The sequence below is a fragment of the Tamandua tetradactyla genome, chromosome 18 (assembly GCF_023851605.1).
Source record: "Tamandua tetradactyla isolate mTamTet1 chromosome 18, mTamTet1.pri, whole genome shotgun sequence".
In the NCBI taxonomy this organism is placed as follows: domain Eukaryota; kingdom Metazoa; phylum Chordata; class Mammalia; order Pilosa; family Myrmecophagidae; genus Tamandua; species Tamandua tetradactyla.
The window spans coordinates 52955673-52980679 of record NC_135344.1 but is presented as its reverse complement, the minus strand read 5'-3'; positions in this window follow the sequence as shown (position 1 = coordinate 52980679).

The following is a 25007-nucleotide window of genomic DNA, read 5'->3' as shown; positions in this document are numbered from 1 at the left end:
TTAAGCTGAAACAGAAAAAAAAAATTGTTTCATCTTGAGAGGTAAACGGCTAGCAGAAAGATTTAAAGGAAAGTGGGACAAGCAGAGGGAGTGATTAAGTAGATGGTATTTTAGGTGTGTTTTGACAGGATATGTGTCTTGTCTTGCTGTGGTCAGCTGATTTTCAGCATAAGCTGAAGGCAGTGCTCTGTAATTTAATGCTTGCTCATGCTTGGAGACAAGGGGATGTTCAGGAGTCCGTGCTAAGGAAAGAAGCTTAAGTAAAGTTTGGATGACACAAAGTAGAGGGTAAGAAATGGGGGACTATGAATACTTGGTCAGTCCCAAGGTATGCCATATGATATAAACTGATCATGAATATCTTAATTGAGAGATTTGGAGGTTCTAAAATATGTTAACATTATGTCTTTTTCACTAAAATCATGGTAAAAGTCAGGACCATGCCTGACTCAGATTTTTTTCCCCACGTGACACCTCTTCCCTTTTCAATAATTAGTATTCAGAATGCATTTCATAAATTGAATTGAAACAGCAGCCTTAGCAAACTAAAACAGATTTTGGTACCAGAAGAGTGGGATGCTGCTGTGTTATCAAATACCAAACATGGTGGTACTGCTTTTTAAATGGATAAGGGGAGAAATCTGGAAGAATTGTGAGGAGCTTGATAGAGTAAGCCTAGATTGCATGGAAGAGACTATTGGTAGAAATATGGACTCTAAAAATACTGCCATTGAAGGCTTAGAGGAATGAGCTGTTGCAGATTGGAAAGAGGGTGACCCTTGCTCTGAAGTGGCAGAAAGTTTGGCAAAATTGATTCCTGGTGCTGTATGGAAGGGAGAATTTGAATGTGATGATCTGGGATAATTGGCTGGGGAAATGTCCAAATAACTTCGTAAATGTAAAATAAAATATACTTATAGTAAAATGCAACAAGCAATGGATAACCTAAGCATTGAACTTTTAGGTGCAAAGAAACCAGAAATTGATGTTCTGGAAAATTCTGGACTTCTGGAAAGTGAGATCCCAGAGAATATTTCCCCACGTGAGGATTTAGCCAAACATGGAACCTGTCAGTCATTACAAGACAAGCCAGAATTGGAGAAGGAGGTATTCAGAAAGGATTTGTGGAAGGTCTTATTGCCTGATGATTTGAACCCTTGAATGTTGCATGCCATGCCAACAACTTTTTTGTGAGCCCTGAGTATATAGAACCATTGCCAGTCTGGAATAAAAGGAACAGAAAAGGGACTGATTGAAGGAAGCACAACCTGACACAGAACCATGGAAACTAAGGTCTGGAGCCAAGAAACCTCAAGCCATGAGAGTGGATCCACCTGTGCATGTGGAGGTGGTGTTTGCCCCAGAGGCAGGGGTGGGTCTTTCCCTTTGATGTTCAGGAAGAGTTCTGGTGCACTAGCCTCAGAGAGGGTGGAGCAGATTCCTTGGGGATGGGGAAGTCTGGCTGTCACCCCATTGTTCCGAAGGGGTTGAACATGTAACCTAGAGATGGCAGAAAAACCAGGTACCACCCAGATGCTTAAGGAGGGTGGGGCAAAAAAAAAAAAAAAAAAAAAAAAAAAAACGGTGGTTTTTCCAATGTTCCAACCCTGATCCCAGTGTCTGGAGAGTATAGGGCTGCTACATAGGTGTTTGAAAAGTTTGGGACTGCAGTTTTCTTAGGTTCCAAGGATGAATGACTCTCAGACTTTGAAATCTAATGGAGTTTGCCTACAGGTTTTCAGAATTGATTAGGTACAGTGATCCCTGTTTTCCTTCCAATTCTTCCTTATGACAATGGAATCATTTATCCTGACTGTCTCTTTGCATATTGGAAGCAGATAACTTACTCTAATCTCACAGGTCTACAGCCAGAGGATAATTTTGCTCTGGGACAGACCATGTCTATAACTGAGTTTGATGAGATTTTGTACTATTTTTAAGTTTGTTGTATTTGTACTGCTACTGAAATGATTTAGGCTTTTGTGATGAAATGGATGTATTTTGTAAATGGAAAGATTTTGTGCATTATATGCAGGAAAGATGATCCTTGTTAAGGGAAAAAAATTCTGTTATTATTTTTTATTTAGAGATTAAATATGATTTAAGATGATATGTGTAATTGCCAAGTTGCCAAGGGGAGGGCTATGTAGTAGTCAGGCTCAGGTGTCAACTTGGCCAGGTGATGTGCCCAATTATTCTGTTGCTGTGGACTTAAATCATCAGTGTGTGAAATTCATCTATGGCTGGTTACATCTGCAGTTGCATAAAGATAGTGTCTTCTGCAATGAGTGACATGTAATTTAATTAGCTGAAGGCTTAAAAGATGAGAGTTCTGTGGATCCAAACATTTGGAGATGCAAAAAGGAATTGCCCCAGGGAAAGCCATTTGAACCCAGAAGTCGGGAGGGGAGGCCAACAGATGGTGCTGTGTGCCTTCCCATGTGACAGAGAAAGCCAGAGGAAAACCAGGTGCCTTTCCTCCAAGGAGCTGGAAATTTGTAACTAAATTAATCCTCTTATTAAAAGCCAATCCATCTCAGTGAGTTGCATTCTGGCCACTTTAGCAAACTAAACAGTATCATAAATTCAAAGTGGTATTTATCTACATAGGATAATTTCTAAGATATTTTCCAGGTACAGATTAATAAATCCAATCAAAAGAAGAAAAATAATATTTACCTAAACTGAGCCTACCTTTATCAAGAATAACCAAGTTAGAAATATAGTGTACTAACTGTGCTCCAGTAATTATGATTTACTCCTCCCTTTTTAGAAATTTTTCAAGATTTCTCACTCTTTTGTTTCAGGCTAAATAAATGTGTGGAATTTTGGATGTTGTTTGTTTATATATATATTTATTTTTTATTTTAATGTTTTTATTTATATTTTAATATTATATATATAATATATATTTTTATTTTATTTGTTTCAGTTGAGGCATAGCCATAAATGTATTTTCTAAACTGACCACCATTCTTTGCTACTTGGTATTTAACATTCACAATTCCAAATAACAATTAATAAATTTGAAACCAAGAGAAATTCTTATTCCTTTCTACATAAAATTGAATTGAATTCCATTTAGCCCAAGTATCTTCCCCATAATCCCAGGCTGGAAAGGAAGAGAGCATGGATTATTGGTCAGCCCCACGTTCCACTGAGTTCTAGACTTCTGTTTTCCCATGGCATCACACTGCCCTTGAGGTAAGCATAAAAATGCTTGAATAGGGTGGGCAAAGGTGGCTCAGTTGTAGAGTTCTCACCTGCCATGCAGAGACCCAGGTTCAATTCTTGGTACCTGCCCAAGTTAAAAAAAAAAAAAAAAACTTGAATAAAAATAATTATAACTATGCCAAGTTAATGTTTAAAATTTTTTGGCTTTAGATCTGCTACCTTTTTCAAATACAAGCCTGATTCAAATAGGTTATGAAAATTAAATTCAGCAGCATAATGATAGGATTAGAGACTCACAAAATTTTAATATTCTAGGGATCTGACCAATGATCTACATTATGAATTTAACTTCCAATTGTAGGTCGTCATTTCAAAAACTTTTTGAGTCATAAATCTTTTAAGGTGGAAAAAAGATTTAGAGCCTTCAAAATGATCTTGATGTGCATAATTTAAGTGTCAAGCATCAGTTTTTCATTTTTTATCAGTTATCTCTTTTAGTTAACACAACAGTCTTCCAGGCTATATTTTATTATCTCTGTTCATACAAATGCAAAAATCAAGACTCTAAGAGTTTAAATTATTTGTCCAAAGCTACACACTGAGTAAATGGCCCTGCCGGGATTTAGAATGGAATCTAACCCAAGAGAGAGGGTTGCAATAGTAACTCAAAGCAAGCCGCAAATATATTCATTTTTTAAAAACTCTTAGATAATGTTCTGAACAGTTAAGGCCATTATTATGTCTCAATTTCTAGAGAATCACAAGTTACCTTCTATGTGACTGCTTAATATATAATGGGTACTGTGTAATGAATATACCTTTATCATATTTCTGCCTGATTCCATTTTAAGAGCTTAATAAAAGTGATCATAAAGAACAAAATGGGAAAATTAATTATAAAAAATTTCACTGGTATCAAGAGCTCTCCTTTCTAGTTTAAGAAAATTGTGATTTATGAGGTCTGGGGCTCTCAGATGAAATGTGATTCAGATAAATCCCAGCTTGGGCCTTCTACTCAGCTGTTTCTTGTTAATTGAAATGTTCAAATTAGAATGCTACTTAGATTGCATTCTTCTCATTGTAAATGCCACCTAGTATATATTAATAGTTTTAAGTCATTAGTACAAAATAAAAGGCAATTATGCCTAATATAAATTAAATTCTTTCTCTCCTGTATCTTAGAAAATCAAATAAATTTTCCAAAATACATTTTTTAGAACACACCATGGGTGAATTTTTCTTTTTCTATAGACTTCTGTTGATTGCAGCTAATACAGAAGAATCCAATAATTAACTAACTTTTGTCACCTAAGGAAAACAATTGCTTGGTTAAGGTTATCATCTTAAATAAACTAGTAACAATTGCCTTTCCAAATTGGTTTCACTTAGCAACTTTAAATAATGACCCTGAAGGGGTAGATTTATTTTCCATGAAAGATACGTTTAATTGTAAGGAAAAATGGAAAAGAAAGAAACAGTGAAAACAAGAACTAAAAAGGTAGGAAATTATAATTCATTAACTCAGCAAGTAATGTGTGCTCAGTATGTAGCTGCATATTCAGTTGTGGAGAACTAGGTGATAAATTAGATAGCATGCCAGATCTTTGAAGAGTCCATATCAAATACAGCAATAGTTGAAAGGAACACATGAATAAATAACTATGAAACAATATGATATGTTGCAGATGTACAATTTTATAGAACAGAGGAGGCAAGGAGAGCATTTTACTTTCAGAGCTTGAAATGTTTCCAAAAGGGGGGAGTGTCTGTCCTGAATCTTGAAGTTAATTTAACAGTTTGTCTCTTAGAGAGGTAAGCAAATTGTATTCATCCTGGAGAAAAAGTAGCAGTAAGAACATGAGGAAGTGATCCTTAAGGGGACCAGAGTAGCACAGAACTGCCTCCTAGGTAGCGCTTTGGAAATATATTGATTGGCACCGTTTAAATAAAAATTGTGGGAGGTTATAGTATTTACTGAATGGGGGCTTGAACATGTTCTGAGCATAAAGCATTGGGGCATTTTCCATGTGATTTGTGAATATCTTGCTGGACATTCCTGTAACTGAAAATGTGGTCTATAATTATCTGAGATTTTATATTTAGCATTCCGTATGTTAAATCCATAATTTTACATGGCTTTAAATTTCACATGATTTGAATTTTCCAGGAATGCAACTAACATGTGAAACAAGAGAAGAAAGCATTCTTATAATTTATATATTTATAAAAGTTGTTCATGATTTTGGAAAATTGTATCAATGTGGTGTTTGCATTGGTATGTAACACATGTCATCTTTATTAGCATTTGTGGCTGTTGCACACACAGTGATTGTTTTGGTTTGCTAAAGCTTCCAGAATGCAATATATCAGAAATGGGTTGGCTTTTACAATGGGATTTATTAGTTTATAAATTTACAGTTCTATGGCCATGAAAATATCCAAATTAAGGCATCAGGAGGAAGATACCTTCTCTGAAGAGAGGCTGCCGTCATCCGGTGTTCCTCTGCCATATGGGAAGGCACATGGCTGGCATCTGCTGGTCCTTTTTTCTCCCTGAGTTATCTCCAAATGACTCTGGGTGTTTTTCTCTCTCCAAGCTTTCTCAGCTTTTCTGTCTTTTATTCTCTCATAAATGGTTCCTTTAAAGGATTAAGACCCACCTGGAGTGCTCCGGGTTACATCTCATTTGAAACAACCTAATCAAAAGGTCTCACCCACAATGGATCTGCCGGCACAGGGATGAATTAAAAGAACATGGCCATTTTGGGAGTAAATAATAGTTTCAAACTAGCGCAGTGATTCTCTACACATGCCTACACTTTTCCTTTTAGTTTTGTTGCTTTGAGTTAAATGCACAATCATAGATTTATTATAAATTAATTTTAACTTGTTTCCACTTCAGATTATATTTAAGGTATCACATTGATTCTTATTGAAATTCTATGTGTGATTTACATTGTCTATTAAATTTGTTTCAAGGGTGTTAAAAAATGTCTGTTACAAAATAGTTGATCACCACTAACCTAGGACATTTCAAAGTTGCATATAAATAGGTTTCAGTTGAAGATAAGACAACACCTTCTATTTTAAGAAGAACAGATTCAAAATAGGAGTCAGCTGTTGTAAATATCAGGAAAGTAGGGGATCACTGAAAACCTTAGATCTATAAACAAGTTTCCTTGGTACCCAAAGATCAGTAAGAAGTCACCAAGAATATAGGCTCCTGAGCCCTTCTGAGCCTATAACACTTAAATAAAAAGAAGGTCGGGTTACACATATTTTCTACTCCTACAAAACCTACAAAGCTGCTCAGTAGATATTTCTCTTGCCAAAAAATAGCTCCAAACCTCAAAACAAGAATGTCATTAGAAAGAGATACAAAGTCCTCCTCCTTTCTATATTTTAATCAATCATGCCAGCTTTACCAGTCGGTGAAAACTAAATCAGATCCAGAGCCTTAAGAAAAAGGCCATCAAAGCAATGCAGTTTTATGTTGCCTGCCCATGAATCCGTCTAAAACTTAGGAATCAATTACTATAGAAGAAAGGGAAAACCAATAACTGTCTCTGTCAAACAGCTCACTGAACAATGTTTGGGATAAGGTTTGTAATAGAAGACTATAAAGGCTATATATACACATATAAACAGATTATTATAAACAGATTATTCGTGTTTATATATATGTATGTGCATAAGTATTATACCTCACCTCTTGACAAAAAAAAGATCAAGCAATTTAGTCAGATAGCAGAAAGCTACAATTAGTCATTTATGTTTCTTTTATTTATATATTTTAAAGTTGGAAAGAAAATTGATTTTCAACTGTTTATATTTCATTATTTGTAAATATGTAAATCATCATTTGATATGTATTTTAGAAAATTACTGCTAGAGAAAACATAGTGAGAATACAAAGACATAGGAAGAACTCTTTAGGATAGATTTCTGGACATATTGGTATATCAAACAAGTGGTCTATTTTCCAAGTTATATATATTTGTTTAATATATCTATTTCATAAAAATGCACAAAGGGTAATATTACATATATATCTATTACAAAAGCAATATCACAAACTCTCAATAAACATTGGAGGCGAATAAAGGCATGCTTAAAAATATTTCAAAAGATAGTGTAAATTTCTTATATATAAGGTTTTACCAATTTATAATCTAAGTTGTAAAAATTGTTCATTATCTCACCCCATACCTTCACAAGAAAAGATTGACCTTTCTTTTAATAACTTGCCATTTCATGGGGGAAAGAGTTTCTTATCATCATTATAATGCCCCCTGCTTCTAATAATCATGAGGACAAATTGATTTCTTGTATTTAGTGGCTGTTTATAGTACATTATTTTGAGTATGTATTTCATACCCACATCTGTTTTCTCATTATTGCTCATATGTCTTAGTCACACATTTAGCTTGTAGATATCACTCCTGTTTTGCAATTTGCGTTATTTTGTTTTTGATGCTTTTCCTTATTCTAAATATTCCCTTATGGAAAAACTTTGTAATTTTCAAAAATATGTAAGCCCCCTCCAAATTTTTATAACATAAATTTTGTTGTTAATGTTTGTTCATTTCACTACTAGTTCATTTAATTTCAGCTTGTACTTTCTTCAATATTATCTATTTTCATTTATCATTTCTTTAATATCAGTATTACAAGATAGATAGATAGATATATGTATGTATGTATTATTAATCAGTGAGGAGCTCTTGAGAGAAGGAAGTGCCCTATGAATTTCCTTTTTTCTTAAATAATAGCTTAATGAGTGAGTGAATGGATGAAAGTCAAAACTAGATAGAAATTTTTGAATTTAAAATTGATTTTATTTCCAATATCCTGACACAATAGGTAGCTGATTAAGTTTGCCAGTGAATGATGTAAAGAAATACTTGGTTAATGATTCATATATTTTCTATTCTGAAGGATATGTATGCCACATCTCGTTACAGATTCCTATTAAGGTATATGTAAGCAATTGATCTGGATACCAATGTGAATTTTGATCAATTAATAATTTCAAAAAATAAAAAACAATAACCAATGTTATATATTTGAAGGAAAGGTAATTATAAGATCTTGAAATGTTATTTCTAAATTGAATTAAATAGGAAACATGACTCTCTTGCTACTCAAACCTGGAAGACCTGAATCACTCCCATCCAAAGGCTTCTTTCAAATACAGGTCCCCAGGTGTACACTAGGTTCTGGGTTTACATCATTAAAACAATAGCAAAACAAATAGTACAGAAATAAAGTCCCTACTACCTTCATAAGAGACCTTCAAAAAGTTTAACAATTACTGGTATTAACATTGGACATCACTACTGATAATGGAAATGTCAATCAGTTAGATTTAGTGCGTAAGTTACTAATAAAACAAAGTAGTGTTACACATTGCATGATTTTGGTTGTAGCAGCATTGGTCACTTAAATTATCTAATAATTTTTTTGTGAACAAGAAGACAATCTTTAAACCTGTTCCTACGATGCTGGCAGAAAACTTTAGTAAATGAGGAAGAAACACATCATGCTTGCAGCTTGCTACACAGAAGAGTAAAAAACAATGCCCTTAGAATGTATCTTACATTCTGACCTTATACTCAAAGTAGCATTGTTTTGACAGGCCACATGTCTTACTGGAGAAGAGAATGCCACACTTCTTTTTGGAGTGGTGATGGCTTAGACTACTTAAAGTAGAACAAAATCCTAAACATTCTCAACAGAATGTTAACAATATTTTGCATTCTTGATTCATTTAACTTTAAAATATTTATTTGATGCAAATTAAATCCACCTTTCTATTTTGCCTCTTGATCTAGCAATATCTTCCCCAAGATCCATTATGTGAAAAAACAAATGCTACTCAGTGTTGCTATCACAGTATCCTTGAGGCGTTCTATTTCAATACATGCAGGGGGAGGAATAATTAAACAGCAAGGAGGAAAAGCCTAGAACAAAACCAATCTACTGTAAGAATCCTAAATGAGACATTTCTAATAAGGAGTTGACTGAAAAAATACACAGTCCTATAAAATAATGCCAGCTGACTTCCCCTCTACTTATATGTAAGGTGGCAAATCAAAGCAGTTTTATTTGTGATTCTATTAAAATCCACTGCTGATTCAAGTACAGCCATACTGCGTGTTCTTTGTGTTTCCATGCTTAACATCCAGATAGAAATGCCAAGTGGCAATACGAAAACAAAGGATGCTTATATTTAACAGTTAAGAGCAGTCTCCAGGTAAATTAACCCTGCTGAGTCACAGTATTGTAATTATAAAATATTTTTCTATGACCAAAGATAGAAGGTGATAGACTAACTGATGACAACATTCCCACTCAGAGCTAATATTCTTCTATTTGTTTCTGGTATATGCTCTATTACACAGCTTGTTCACTGATTTAGAGGAAAAAATATGCATCTAAATAAACATTTTTTATTTGAAAAGCAAGATTAAAGTAGTATGATAACAGAGGAAAGACTGTTTATCACATTATCCCCTTAAAATTATAATATATCTGGTTGGGGATTCTTACTTGATATTGGATGAGAGTCCAGCAGTCCCATGACTTCTCTGAACAATGTTAGGTAATAAAATGTCTGTGGTTACCATAAGTCTACAAAGCATAGTGGCCTCTGAAACTTTATTTTAACATATTTCTGGAAAAGAATGTGTGAGCTAAAATTTCTAATTCATACATTTCCCCATCCATTTCACATGTAAATATAAAACTATAAGATTCTTTTAAAAAGTGTAGCATTATCAATTTGTATTTCTGCTATCATTTATATAGCTTTCCAAAGTTAATTATACCTGAGTTTCAGGATTTCTCCTACAAAGTTATGTCTTGAATAAAAATGCAAGGGTTGCCAATGTACAGGGCATTGATTGAGGCTTTAAGGATAAAAGATTATACAGAAGTAAATTTTTTCCTGACTCAGTGAACAGCATAGAAGTGATATGTACACAAGAAAATAAGCACAGAATACTCAACAAGCTCTCAATAATTACCCTAAAGACATTCAGAAAACCAGTAGAAATGTAGCTCTGAATAACACCATCACCCAATTTGAACTGATTGATATTTATAGAACTTTCTACTCAACGAAAGTAGGAGATACATTCTTATCCAGTACACATGAAAGATTTCACCAAGGTAGATTATATTCTGGTCCGTAAAACAAGCCTGAGTAAATACAAAGGAATAGAAATCATACAACATGTGTTTTCTGATGTACAGGAACTAAAATCAATAACACAAAGATATTTTGAAAATCCCAATATTTAGAAATGAAGCAACCCACATCTAAACATTCTATGGGTCAAACATGATATCTAAGTGAAATTTTAAAAGATTTGGAGCTGAATTTAAATCATATTAAAACTTTTAGGGTGTGGTTAAAGCAGTGCTTAGTGGGAAATTTTCACATTAAATGCTTCTCTTAGGAAAAAATAAAGGTCTGAAGTAGGTAACATAACATTTCTCCCTAAGCATCTTGAAAAAAGAAGAGAAAGGAGAAGACACCTTCATGTGCATTACCATGTGATGGAAAAGCCAAGGACCGAGGGCCACTGGCAGCCAGCCCCAGAATGCCACAGTCTTTGGGAAGAGCACATAATCTTAAAGATGCCTTGATTTTGGACTTCTCTTAGCTTCAAGAGATCTCCTGAGACTAATTTTTGAACATATTGGCCTATGGTCTTACCATAGGAATTGAATTTGCAGATTCCAGTGTGATTCTCTTAAAGCCCAGTGCTGATTCAAGCATAGCCATGCTGTGTGTTCTCAGTGTTTTCATGCTTAACATCCAGCAACAAATGCCAAATGGCAATACGAAAACAAAGGCTATTTATATTTAACAGTTAAGAACAGTCTCCAGGTAAATTAACCCTGCTGAGTCACAGCATTGTAATTATAAAATATTTTTAATATATAAGACTGACCACTCTCCTATGGCTAAGCCTTTAGATGGTGTTGTTAGTCCTAACAGTTTGCTAAATGGTCTGTGTCGTGTATGAAGAGATTTCATACAGCCATAATGAACCAAATATCTGCTATTAGAAATCGATTGTAAATAAGCTCATGGAAGAAAGGAAGAACAGACCTCAAGAGCCATTCCTTCTCAGCCATTCCCCTGCATCCCCACCGAGCAAGGATTCACAGAAGAGTAGGGCGCAACCTGTTTCTAATAGCACATTTTGTCACAGTTATCAGAACATCTCTCAGAGGTCCAAAGGCAGCTTTTTCATGATTTCAATGAAGCTTAAGCTTCACAGCCTCTTGCTTGCAAATGTCTCTTCCAAATACTGTGCTCTTATCAAAATTTGCAGAAGTGTTTTGACACCAAGAAACACATTTGGAAATATATTTTGGAATATTTCAATAAAACAAGTGAAAACTAGAAAAAAAATTTTGAGAAAGAAGATAAAACTAAACCCAAAGAAAGCGGAAGGAAAAAATAATAGGTGTTATATTGGGAAAGAAAATGGAATGGACTTGAAAGACTAGAATTGGACCCTCTCAAAAATAGTCAGCTAATCTTTTCAAAGAAACAAAAGAATCAAAGGGACAAAGGATAATCTTTTTACAAATGATACTGGAACAACTGGCCATCCACATGTACAAAAAAATAAAATGAATCAAGACACAGTCCATAGAAATCAGTCAAAATGGTTCATAGATGTAAAAGTGAAATACAAAACAATAAAACTTCCAGAAAGCATAGGAAAATATACAGGTTACCTTTTGTTTGGCAATGAGTTTTTAGCTACATGCCAAAAGTGTGACACGTAAAAATAAAAAAAAATTAACAAGTTGAACTTCATTAAAATTCAAAATGTCTTCTCTGCAAAAGACAATGTTTAAAGAATGTTAAGACGCCACAGACTGGAAGAAAATATTTGCGAAACACATATCTGTTAAAGGACATACAAAGAACACTTAAAACTCAACAATGAGAAAGTAAACAACCCAATGTAAAAGTGGTCAAAAGATCTGAACAGAGACTTCCCCAAAGAACATGTACAGATACTAAAGAAGCATATGAACAAATACTTAACATCATATGTCTTTAGGGAATTGCAAATTAAAACAATGAGATACCACTACACACCTATTAGAATGACTAAGCTTATATATATATATATATAAATACCTGACAATACTAAATGCTGGTAAGGATGCGGAGCAAAGGAACTCTAAAGCTGGTGGTAATTCAATGCTGGTGGGCACAAACCCTGTAAAAGACAGTTTGATAGTTTCTTACAAAGCTAAAAATAGTATTATTATACAATCCAGCAATAATATTCTTTGCCGTTTATACAATGAATTTGAAAACATGTCTACCACAAAACCTGCACATGAGCTTTTAAAGAGGTTTATTCATAACTGCCGAAAGCTGGAAACAATCATGATATCCTTCAACAGGGGAATGAGTAAGCAAACTAGTATATCTGCATATTTGAATATTATCCTGCAATAATAATGAACCATCAAGCCACACACACACACACACACACGCAAACACACACACGTTGAAGAAAGTTAAATGCCTATTGCAAAAAGAAAGCAGCCAGGGGGGTGTGATGGTGGCTCAATGGCAAAATTCTCGCCTGCCATGCCAGAGACCCAGGTTCAATTCCCAGAGCCTGCCTGTGCCAATAATAAAAAAAAGAAAGAAAAAGAAAGCAGCCAGTATAAAAAGATTATATACCATTTGATTCCAATCCTATAACATTCTGGGAAATGTAAAGCTATAGAGGAAACTATAGAGAAAGTGAGTGGTTGCCAGGGATTCAGGTGGAGGAGGCAAGCTATGAGCACAGGGGATTTTTAGGGCAGTGAAATTATTCTGTCTAATGCTGTAATGGTAGGTATATGACACTATGCATTTGCCAAAATCCATAAAACTGTACAGCACAGAGTGTACCCTAATAGAAACTATGAACTTTAGTAAAAATAATGAATCAAAATTTGTTCATTAATTGTAATCAATGTACCACACTTCTGCAAGATATTGATGATAGGGGAAACTGTCTGCAGGGGGGCAGGGGTGGAGGGTTGTGGGGAGATGGGGTATATGGATACTTTCCCTTCAATCTGCTGAAATTTCTATAAACCTAAAACTGTTATAAAAGTAAGTTTATTAATTAAAAAAAAGGATCAGTAAAACAAAATACATCAATGAGACAGAAAACAGATAAAAAAAACAGTAGAGGAATGCAATAAAATTAAAAATTGATTCTTTGAAAATAGACAATAATATTGATAAACCACAGGCAAGACTGGTCAAGATAAAAAGAAAATTATATAAATTATCAATAATAGCATTGAAAGAGGAAAAATCACTACAGGCCTCAAAGACACTGACAGAAAAATAAAGGAATCATTACAAATAATTCAATTCCCTTTGTGCTGGTTTGAATTTGTTGTATAGCCCAGAGAAGCCATGTCCTTTAATCCTCATTCAGTATTGCTGGGTAGAATCTTTTTGATGATTTCTAGGGAGATAAGATCTACCCAATTGTGGGTAGTAACTTTTGATTAGATGACTTCGATGGAGGTGTGTCTCCACCTATTCAAGGTGGGGTTGCTTGCTGGAGCCCTTTAAGAGGGAAGCATTTTGGAAAAAGCTTTAGAGCCACTAGAACCAACAAAGACAACAGAATGGACAGAGCCCTGGGAAAGCTGTTGAAGAAGACTTATGAAGTGAGGAGAGAAACTAGAAGACACCTTCATGTGCCCTCCCAGCTGAGACAAAAACCCTGACCCTCATTGGCCCTTCCTTTTGAGTTAAGGTATATTTCCCTTTAAGCCTTAATATGGACATTTTCATGGCCTTAGAACTGTAAACTTGCAACCTAATAAATTCTCTTTTTAAAAAGCTGTTCCGACTTCCGGAGAAGATGGCGGCTTAGTAAGGTGCGCACGTCTTAGTTCCTCCTCCAGAACAACTACTAGATAACTAGAAACAGTACAGAACAGCTCCCAGAGCCGCGACAGAGACCAGACACACAGTATACTCCAGTCTGGGATGGCTGGACCGGCTAGGAGACTCCGCTGCAGTGAGGTCCCCGAGCAGCGCGCGCTTCCCTGGGCCACGGCGGCTGGTGGCTGGAGCCCCTCCCTCCCTCCTTCCCGGGCCAGCTGGGAACTTCGGATCAGCGTTTCCCCAAACCGCGGCGGCCGGTGCCCCTCCCCCATGCGTGGCTTCCTGGGCCTGCTGGGAGCCTCGGATCAGTGGTTCCCCAAGCCACGGCGCCCCTCCCACACACGTGACTTCCCGGGCCGGCTGAGAGCCTTGGACCAGCAGTTCCCCAAACCATGGCAGCCGGCGCCCCTCCCCCACAGGCGACTTCCCTGAGGGAAAGGAAAGAGTCTCCAACAGTAGTAGAGACTGAGCCCAACCTAACACCAATAGTGGCATTAATGAACAACTTCTGACTACTAAAAATAGGCCCTAAGCTCAGTGAAACTGATCAAGGCAGAAGTCGCCTATTGGGCTAACTGAAAAAGAGGAAAGGGGGCAAAACATAGCCTTCTGCGGCTGTTTCTATGGAGGTTTGGTTGCCTCTGGGCTCAGCACTGGGATTACACAGGTTGCAACTGCCCCTAACGCAGAAACAGGCTGCTTTCAGGGCTCTCTATGACCTGAACCTTCTCCGCGGGAGGGGTGAAATGCAACTCAGGTGGAATCCCTCTCTCAAGGAATTCAGATCCCAGGACTTCACAATTTGAAGCCATTAAAACCAACCTAGAAACTTTCCTCTGTCTCCACCACACACCCAGCAGCGAGAGTCTTCCAAAGTTAAAGAAGCCACAACATCTTTTGCTGGTGGGACCTGCAGACAGAAAAGCACCACAAACTGGGCAGGATAAGAAAAACAGAGCCCAGAGACTTCACAGGAAAGTCTTTCAACCTGCTGGATCCCACAGTCAGGGAAATCTGATTAAATGCCCAGACACCAGCAAAAAATAACAAATCATACAAGGAAAATTGAAGATATGGCCCAGTCAAAGGAACAAACCAGTAGTTCAAATGAGATACAGGAGCTGAGACAACTAATTCTGAATATATGAACAGAAATGGAAAACCTCTTCAAAAACCAAATCAATAAATTGAGGGAGAACATGAAGACATGGGATCAACAAAAAGAAGAAATGGAAAGTCTGAAAAAACAAATCACAGAACTTATGGGAATGAAAGATACAGTAGAAGAGATGAAAAAAACAATGGAAACCTACAACAGTAGATTTCAAGAGACAGAGGTTAGAATTAGTGAACTGGAGGATGGAACATCTGAAATCCAAAAAGAAACAGAAACTATAGGGAAAAGAATGGAAAAATTTGAGCAGGGGCTCAGGGAATTGAATGATAATATGAAGTGTACAAATATATGTGTTGTGGGTGTCCCAGAAGGAGAAGAGAAGGGAAAAGGAGGAGAAAAACTAATGGGAGAAATTATCACTGAAAATTTCCAAACTCTTATGAAAGACCTAAAATTACAGATACAAGAAGTACAGCGCCCCCCAAAGAGAATAGATCCAAATAGGCGTTCTCCAAGACACTTACTAGTTAGAATGTCAGAGGTCAAAGAGAAAGAGAGGATATTGAAAGCAGCAAGAGAAAAGCAATCCATCACATACAAGGGAAACCCAATTACACTATGTGTTGATTTCTCAGCAGAAACCATGGAAGCAAGAAGACAGTGGGATGATATATTTAAATTACTAAAAGAGAAAAACTGCCAACCAAGACTTTTATATCCAGAAAGTCACATATGAAAAGACAGAAGAGAGATGTATGGAGAAGAGTGTAGAAAGAAGGAAAATCAGATATGATATATATAATACAAAAGGCAAAATGGTAGAGGAAAGTATTACCCAAACAGTAATAACTCTAAATGTTAATGGATTGAATTCCCCAATCAAAAGACATAGACTGGCAGAATAGATTAAAAAACAGGATCCTTCTATATGCTCTCTACAAGAAACACATCTTAGACCCAAAGGTAAACATAGGCTGAAAGTGAAAGGTTGAGAAAAGATATTTCATGCAAATAACAACCCAAAAAGAGCAGGAGTAGCTATACTAATATCTAACAAATTAGACTTCAAATGTAAAACAGTTAAAAGAGACAAAGAAGGACACTATATACTAATAAAAGGAACAATTAAACAAGAAGACATAACAATCATAAATATTTATGCACCGAATCAGAATGCCCCAAAATACGTGAGGAATACACTGCAATTACTGAAAAGGGAAATAGACACATCTACCATAATAGTTGGAGACTTCAATTCGCCACTCTCATCAATGGACAGAACATCTAGACAGAGGATCAATAAAGAAACTGAGAATTTGAATATTACAATAAATGAGCTAGACTTAACAGACATTTATAGGACATTACATCCCACAACAGCAGGATACACCTTTTTCTCAAGTGCTCATGGATCATTCTCAAAGATAGACCATATGCTGGGTCACAAAGCAAGTCTCAACAAATTTAAAAAGATTGAAATCATACACAACACTTTCACAGATCATAAAAGAATGAAGTTGGAAATCAATAATAGGCTGAGTGCCAGAAAATTCACAAATACGCGGAGGCTCAACAACACACTCTTAAACAACCAGTGGGTCAAGGAAGAAATTACAAGAGAAATTAGTAAATATCTCGAGGCGAATGAAAATGAAAACACAACATATCAAAACCTATGGGACGCAGCAAAGGCAGTGCTAAGAGGGAAATTTATTGCCCTAAATGCCTTTATCAGAAAAGAGGAAAGGGCAAAAATTCGGGAATTAACTGTCCACTTGGAAGAACTGGAGAAAGAACAGCAAGCTAACCCCAAAGCAAGCAAAAGGAAAGAAATAACAAAGATTAGAGCAGAAATAAATGAAATTGAGAACATGAAAACAATAAAGAAAATCAATAAGACCAGAAGTTGGTTCTATGAGAAAATCCACAAGATTGATGGGCCCTTAGCAAGATTGACAAAAAGAAGAAGAGAGAGGATGCAAATAAATAAGATCAGAAATGGAAGAGGAGACATAACCACTGACCTCACAGAAATAAAGGAGGTAATAACAGGATACTATGGACAACTTTATGCTAATAAAAATAACAATGTAGATGAAATGGACAAGTTCCTAGAAAGGCATGAACAACCAACTTTGACTCAAGAAGAAATAGATGACCTCAACAAACCAATTACAAGTAAAGAAATTGAATCAGTCATTCAAAAGCTTCCCCAAAAGAAAAGTCCAGGACCAGACGGCTTCACATGTGAATTCTACCAAACATTCCAGAAAGAATTAGTACCAACTCTGCTCAAACTCTTCAAAAAAATTGAAGTGGAGGGAAAGCTACCTAATTCATTCTATGAAGCTAACATCACCGTCATACCAAAACCAGGCAAAGATATTACAAAAAAAGAAAACTACAGACCAATCTCTCTAATGAATATAGATGCAAAAATCCTCAACAAAATTCTAGCAAATCGAATCCAGCACCACATTAAAAGAATTATACATCATGACCAAGTAGGATTCATCCCAGGTATGCAAGGATGGTTCAACATAAGAAAATCAATTAATGTAATACACCATATCAACAAATCAAAGCAGAAAAATCACATGATCATCTCAATTGATGCAGAGAAAGCATTTGACAAGATTCAACATCCTTTCCTGTTGAAAACACTTCAAAGGATAGGAATACAAGGGAACTTCCTTAAAATGATAGAGGGAATATATGAAAAACCCACAGCTAATATCATCCTCAATGGGGAAAAATTGAAAACTTTCCCCCTAAGATCAGGAACAAGACAAGGATGTCCATTATCACCACTATTATTCATCATCGTGTTGGAGGTTCTAGCCAGAGCAATTAGACAAGAAAAAGAAATACAAGGCATCAAAATTGGAAAGGAAGAAGTAAAACTATCACTGTTTGTAGACGATATGATACTATACGTCAAAAACCCGGAAAAATCCACAACAAAACTACTAGAGCTAATAAATGAGTACAGCAAAGTAGCAGGTTACAAGATCAACATTCAAAAATCTGTAGTGTTTCTATACACTAGCAATGAACAAGCTGAGGGGGAAATCAAGAAACGAATTCCATTTACAATTGCAACTAAAAGAATAAAATACTTAGGAATAAATTTAACTGAAGAGACAAAAGACCTATACAAAGAAAACTACAAAAAACTGTTAAAAGAAATCACAGAAGACCTAAATAGATGGAAGGGCGTACTGTGTTCATGGATTGGAAGACTAAATATAGTTAGGATGTCAATTCTACCTAAATTGATTTACAGATTCAATGAAATACCAATCAAAATCCCAACAACTTATTTTTCGGAAATAGAAAAACCAATAAGCAAATTTATCTGGAAGGGCAGGGTGCCCCGAATTGCTAAAAGTATCTTGAGGAAAAAAAACGAAGCTGGAGGTCTCACGCTGCCTGGCTTTAAGGCATATTATGAAACCACAGTGGTCAAAACAGCATGGTATTGGCATAAAGATAGATATATCGACCAATGGAATCGAATAGAGTGCTCAGATATAGACCCTCTCATCTATGGACATTTGATCTTTGATAAGGCAGTCAAGCCAACTCACCTGGGACAGATCAGTCTCTTCAATAAATGGTGCCTAGAGAACTGGATATCCATATGCAAAAGAATGAAAGAAGACCCGTATCTCACACCCTATACAAAAGTTAACTCAAAATGGATCAAAGATCTAAACATTAGGTCTAAGACCATAAAATAGTTAGAGGAAAATGTTGGGAGATATCTTATGAAACTTACAATTGGAGGCGGTTTTATGGACCTTAAACCTAAAGCAAGAGCACTGAAGAAAGAAAGAAATAAATGGGAGCTCCTCAAAATTAAACACTTTTGTACATCAAAGAACTTCATCAAGAAGGTAGAAAGACAGCCTACACAATGGGAGACAATGTTTGGAAACAACATATCAGGTAAAGGTCTAGTATCCAGAATTTATAAAGAGATTGTTCAACTCAACAACAAAAAGACAGCCAACCCAATTACAAAATGGGAAAAAGACTTGAACAGACACCTCTCAGAAGAGGAAATACTAATGGCCAAAAGGCACATGAAGAGATGCTCAACGTCCCTGGCCATTAGAGAAATGCAAATCAAAACCACAATGAGATATCATCTCACACCCACCGGAATGGCCATTATCAACAAAACAGAAAATGACAAGTGCTGGAGAGGATGCGGAGAAAGAGGCACACTTATCCACTGTTGGTGGGAATGTCAAATGGTGCAACCACTGTGGAAGGCAGTTTGGCGGTTCCTCAAAAAGCTGAATATAGAATTGCCATACGACCCAGCAATACCATTGCTAGGTATCTACTCAAAGGACTTAAGGGCAAAGACACAAATGGACATTTGCACACCAATGTTTATAGCAGCATTATTTACAATTGCAAAGAGATAGAAACAGCCAAAATGTCCATCAACAGACGAGTGGCTAAACAAACTGTGGTATATACATACGATGGAATATTATGCAGCTTTAAGACAGAATAAACTTATGAATCATGTAATAACATGGATGGACCTAGAGAACATTATGCTGAGTGAGACTAGCCAAAAACCAAAGGACAAATACTGCATGGTCCCACTGATGTGAACCGACATTAGAGAATAAACTTGGAATATGTCATTGGTAACAGAGACCATCAGGAGTTAGAAATAGGATAAGATAATGGGTAATTGGAGCTGAAGGTATACAGACTGTGCAACAGGACTGGATGCAAAAACTCAAAAATGGACAGCACAATACTACCTAATTGTAATGTAAGTATGTTAAAACACTGAATGAAGCTGCATCTAAGCTATAGTTTTTGTTTTTCTTTTTGTTTTTTTAATATATTTTTTGTATTTTTTATTTTTATTTTTTTCTCTATATTATCATTTTATTTCTTTTTCTGTGGTCTTTCTATTTCTTTTTCTAAATCAATGCAAATGTACTAAGAAATGATGATCATACGTTTATGTGATGATATTAAGAATTATTGATTGCATATGTAGAATGGAATGATTTCTAAATGTTGTGTTAGTTAATTTTTTTTAATTAATAAAAAAAAAAAGCTGTTCCATTCTTGGTATAGTGCAATCCAGCAGTTTTGCAGACTGAAACACCCATAAATTTGACAATTTCAGTGAAATGCATTAATTCTTGAAAATACAAATTATCAAAATTCACACAGGATTAAACACATGACCTGAATGGTCCCATATCTATTAAATAAATACAATTTAAAATGAAAAAATTTCCAATAAATGAAGCTTTAGGCCCAGATAATGTTGTCTGCAGTTTGCAAAACATAATACTAATTCTAAAAATTTCTTCCAGAAAATAGAAGAATTGGATAGACTACTCTACTGCTGAACACATTTAATGAGATCAGAATTAACTAATCTAAAATCAAAGGTGTTACTAAAAAAGGAAACTACATCAATATCTCTCATGTATTTAGACTCAAAAATCCTCAACAAAATATTAATAATGGAATAGAATTTTATACATAGCTCATTCAATTTCTAAAATCAAACAATGTAATGCATTATAGTGACAGATTGATGTTGATAAACTTTATGATCATCCAGATATATTTGGAAAAAGTGATTGTCCAGTTTCCACCTCCATTCAAGAAAATAAGATTCTCAATAAACTAGGAATAAAAGGAATTTGCTTAATTTGACCATGGGCATCTAAAAAAATCTACAGTTGGCATCATAAATAGTTGTGAAATATTGAATGTTGTCCTAGTAAAATACAGACTAAGGAAAGGATGACCCTTCTCATCACTGATTTTCAGCATTATTCTGGAAGTCCAAGACAGCATCATATGGTGAAGAAAATAATTAAAAGGCATGAGAACTGTTAAAAAATAATAATGCATCTCTAGTCACAGACAACCTAAATGCCTACACAGAAAATTCCAAACAATCTACCAATATGTACCAATCTAACAAAAACTCCACAATCTAGCTTTACAATTTCTCAAGGTTTATGTTCAAAATACAAAAGTCAACCAAATCTATATATTAAAAACTAGCAATTTTAAAATTAAAAGTACAATCTGCATTATCACAAAACAAATGAAATACTTAAATATAATTATAAGAATATATATGGTGAAATTCTGATCTGGACATAATGGCACAGATGCATTTCTCCCTAATCCTTCCTCTTGAAGATAATTATAGAACCTGGAAATAATTCAAGAGGCAAATAAGGGGAACTCTAAAACATGGTAAAAGGAAGGTGAACTTGTTTGAAACCCCAAGACTAAAACAACAACACAGAGGAGTCTTAAAACTCCCACCCAACAGAAGAAGACAACCTGCCTCAAACTTACCAACAGAAGACCCCCCAAGTAGACACATTCCTCCCCCAGATTGTACAGGAGTTTCTATGACAACACAGGCTAACTGGATGCACTAACACTGGGAATTGCATGGGGACCCCTGCCAACGATAACCAGCCATGGGAAGCACTCTTCTACCCTGCTGAACCAAGCACTCCCATTCTTAAGGAGAGATACTCGAGCAGCTCAGGAAGCCCCACCAAGAAAGACTGGGCCAGGCAGCCACTTCATCCCCATGGGTCTGAGATATCCCTCCCCTGCCAGGGGACAAAGAGCAAACTGGAAGCATCAGAAAAGAGAATCTTACCACAAGGAGCCCTTGTGTCTCCATGGGAGTGACTCTCATTTCTTCTCCTGCCCAGAGATATCTCGTGGGGCAGAGGGCACCGACAAAGGAGACCCTGCTACAATAAGTATCCTGGCTTAGGAAACTTGTATGTTTCTGTTCCCCAATTCCTCCCCTGATAAGATAAACCAGGGTGGCAAGGAAAAACCACCAGGTGAAAACTGGCCAAAACAAGAGCCCAAACAGGATAGCCTCACCCCCATTGGCTGAGATTCCTCTCCCTCACCTGCACCTTTGGCAGAACAAGCAGTGAGTAGGGGGAGGCCAAGTATCACCAGACACCACAAATAGACCAAATAACACTGCGAAGGCTCCGAAAATTAAACTGTTATCAGTATCACAGCCAACAAAAGCAGGCCCAACCTGTATGCTCAACCTATTCTACCCTGCTAAATAAATGGACTGCTCAAGGAAAATAGTACTCAGAGACTTGAAAATAATAGGCAAATATCCACGATGCAATTGAAACCAGCAACATAAGAACCAAGAGAATCACAACATGATAGAGAAAAAGACAATTGGTTGTTGCCTATATCAAGTGAATAATCCGATCAGGATTTCAAAGCAGCCATCATAAAAACATTTCAACAATTGCAAATTCTTTTGAAAAAAATAAGAAATCTGATCAAACAAATGGAGGTTTTGAAAATGAAACAAACAGAAATTACATAACTGAAATATACAACAACATTTAAAAAATGTTGGAAGATTCTATTATTAAAATGAAAATAACAGAGGCTAGAATCAGTGAACTTGTGGAGAGATAAGGAGCATTTGAGGAGGAGCAGATTTGATTAGGAGCAGAAATAGAACAATACTGATACAGTCAACTGATTAGATGAAGTTACAAAGGCAGTTCAAAGGGGAATGAATAGTTTTTTCAAGAAATGGACGCCTATTTGGAAAAATACGCTAATCTCAGCACATACTCACAGATTAAGCAAAACAAAGGCGAACAAAACAGAAAATCCTCAACATGATCATAGACCTAATTTTAAAATGCAAAACCACAAGATATCTAGAAGAAAACACGGGAGAAACCCTGTGTGACCTTGGATTGGACAAACAGTTTTAAAGTTTGACACCAAAAAAACAAACCTAAAAGGAAAAAAAATAAAATAACCAACTAGATATTAGTAAAATAAAAAATATATATATTCTTCGCCAAACTGTTAATTGAATGAAGAGGCAATTCATAGACTGAGAAAAAATATTTGCAAGTCACATATTTGATAAAGGATTTATGTCAAGAAAATCTGAAGAACTTTAAAAACGCACCAATTAGAAGAAAAATACAATGAAGAACAACTGGGCAAAATTCTGAAAAGACATTACATCAAAGATGACACGTGGAAGACAACTAAATATAAGAAGAGAAGCTCAATATCATTGGTCATTAAGGACATAAAAAATCTTAAATAATCTCTGTATCACTTAGGTTTCTTTCTCTTTTCCTCTCTCCCTTGCTCCATCCGTCATTCCCTTCTCCCGCCTCTCTTTCTCCTTCCTTCCATACTATGAAGTGAGCTGCTATGCCATACGTCATAGTTCAAGCACAACAAAAACTTTCAGCAAATGACTGCTGTGCTGGTTTGAAACTACTGTGTACCCAAGAAAAGCTATGTTTTAATCATGAGCCAATCTTATGGAGCCAGAACTATTGTTTAGGATAGGAAACTTTGATTGAATTGTTTCCATGGAGATGTGACACACCCAGTTGTGGATGTGACCTCTTGGTTAGATTATTTCCATGAAGGTGTGACACCCAGTTGTGGCCTTCTGATTAGATAGAGATGTGACTCCACCCATTCACGTGGGTCTTGGTTAATTTACTAGAGTCCTTCAAAAGAGGGAACATTTTGGAAAGACCTCAGATGCAGATGCTTGGAGAACAGCGACATCAGAGCTGACAGAGACATGGATGTTTAGAGATGCTTGGAGTACTAACATAGAGAACAGATGCCTAGGCATGGGCAGATCCCAGCAGACATTGCTGTCTGCTTTCCCATGAGCAAGCCAGAACCCAGAATTGTGTCCTGTAAGAGTTAAGTGAAGGCTCGCTGAAGCTTAGAGAAGACACCAAAGGCATCAAAAGCTGGAAGCAACAGAACCAGGAACAAGGACCAGCAGATGCCAGCCATTTGCCTTCCCATGTAACCGACACTGGCCTTTCTTTGGAGTTAAGGATCTTTCCCTGGATGCCTTGGTTTGGACATTTCTATGGCCTTAGAAATTTAAACTTATAATGTAATAAATTCCCTTTTTAAAAGCCGTTACACTTCTGGTATATTTCATTTGGCAGCTTTAGCAAACTGAAACAACTACTTTTTTACTTACACCACACAAAGGATCAAAAAGAGCAGGGGAAGTGTTCCCATCATGTTCCCTTCCTCAGGGAGACCAACTGCTCTAGGCAGGACTGGTGGATGGCGTCTCCACCTGCTCCCCTTGGCATAAGAGAGAAGAAACAAATCTGTCTGCCCAAGAGTGGGCTATTTACACAATCCTAGGGGGAGGGGGCTGTGCTACTGAGCAAAAAGCAACATCAAGCAGCTTTGTGTGGAATCCCCACCCTGATAAGCAACTAGGGCTGCTTCTTCCTGGATACAGGTTTAAGGTACAGTCAGGTCATTCTGTTAGACTGAAAGTTAGGTTTGGAGTGGAAACATATAGAAATATATCCACATAACAGAAAAGTATAACGTGTAGGCTGGGCTGGGAGATGGAGGCAAGGTACATCAGTAACTTCTCCAATCCTTTCCTCCCTTCCTTCTTTCCTTCCTTCCTTTCTTCTTCCTTTTCTTATTATTTAGTATTGTGGAGAGATGTAAATTATAATTTTAAACAAATTGAAATGGTAAATCATTAGCTAGAAGCAAAGATTGTGGTGCTACTTTCTTATCAGATTAACTTTACAACATGCTTTGGTGCCTAGTACTTGGGAATCCATGTGAGAAAACATTCTCAATGTACATGCAGTCTCAATACACACAATAATTCCAGTATTGTGAAATTATACCCTGAAGAACACCTAGATTGGGTAA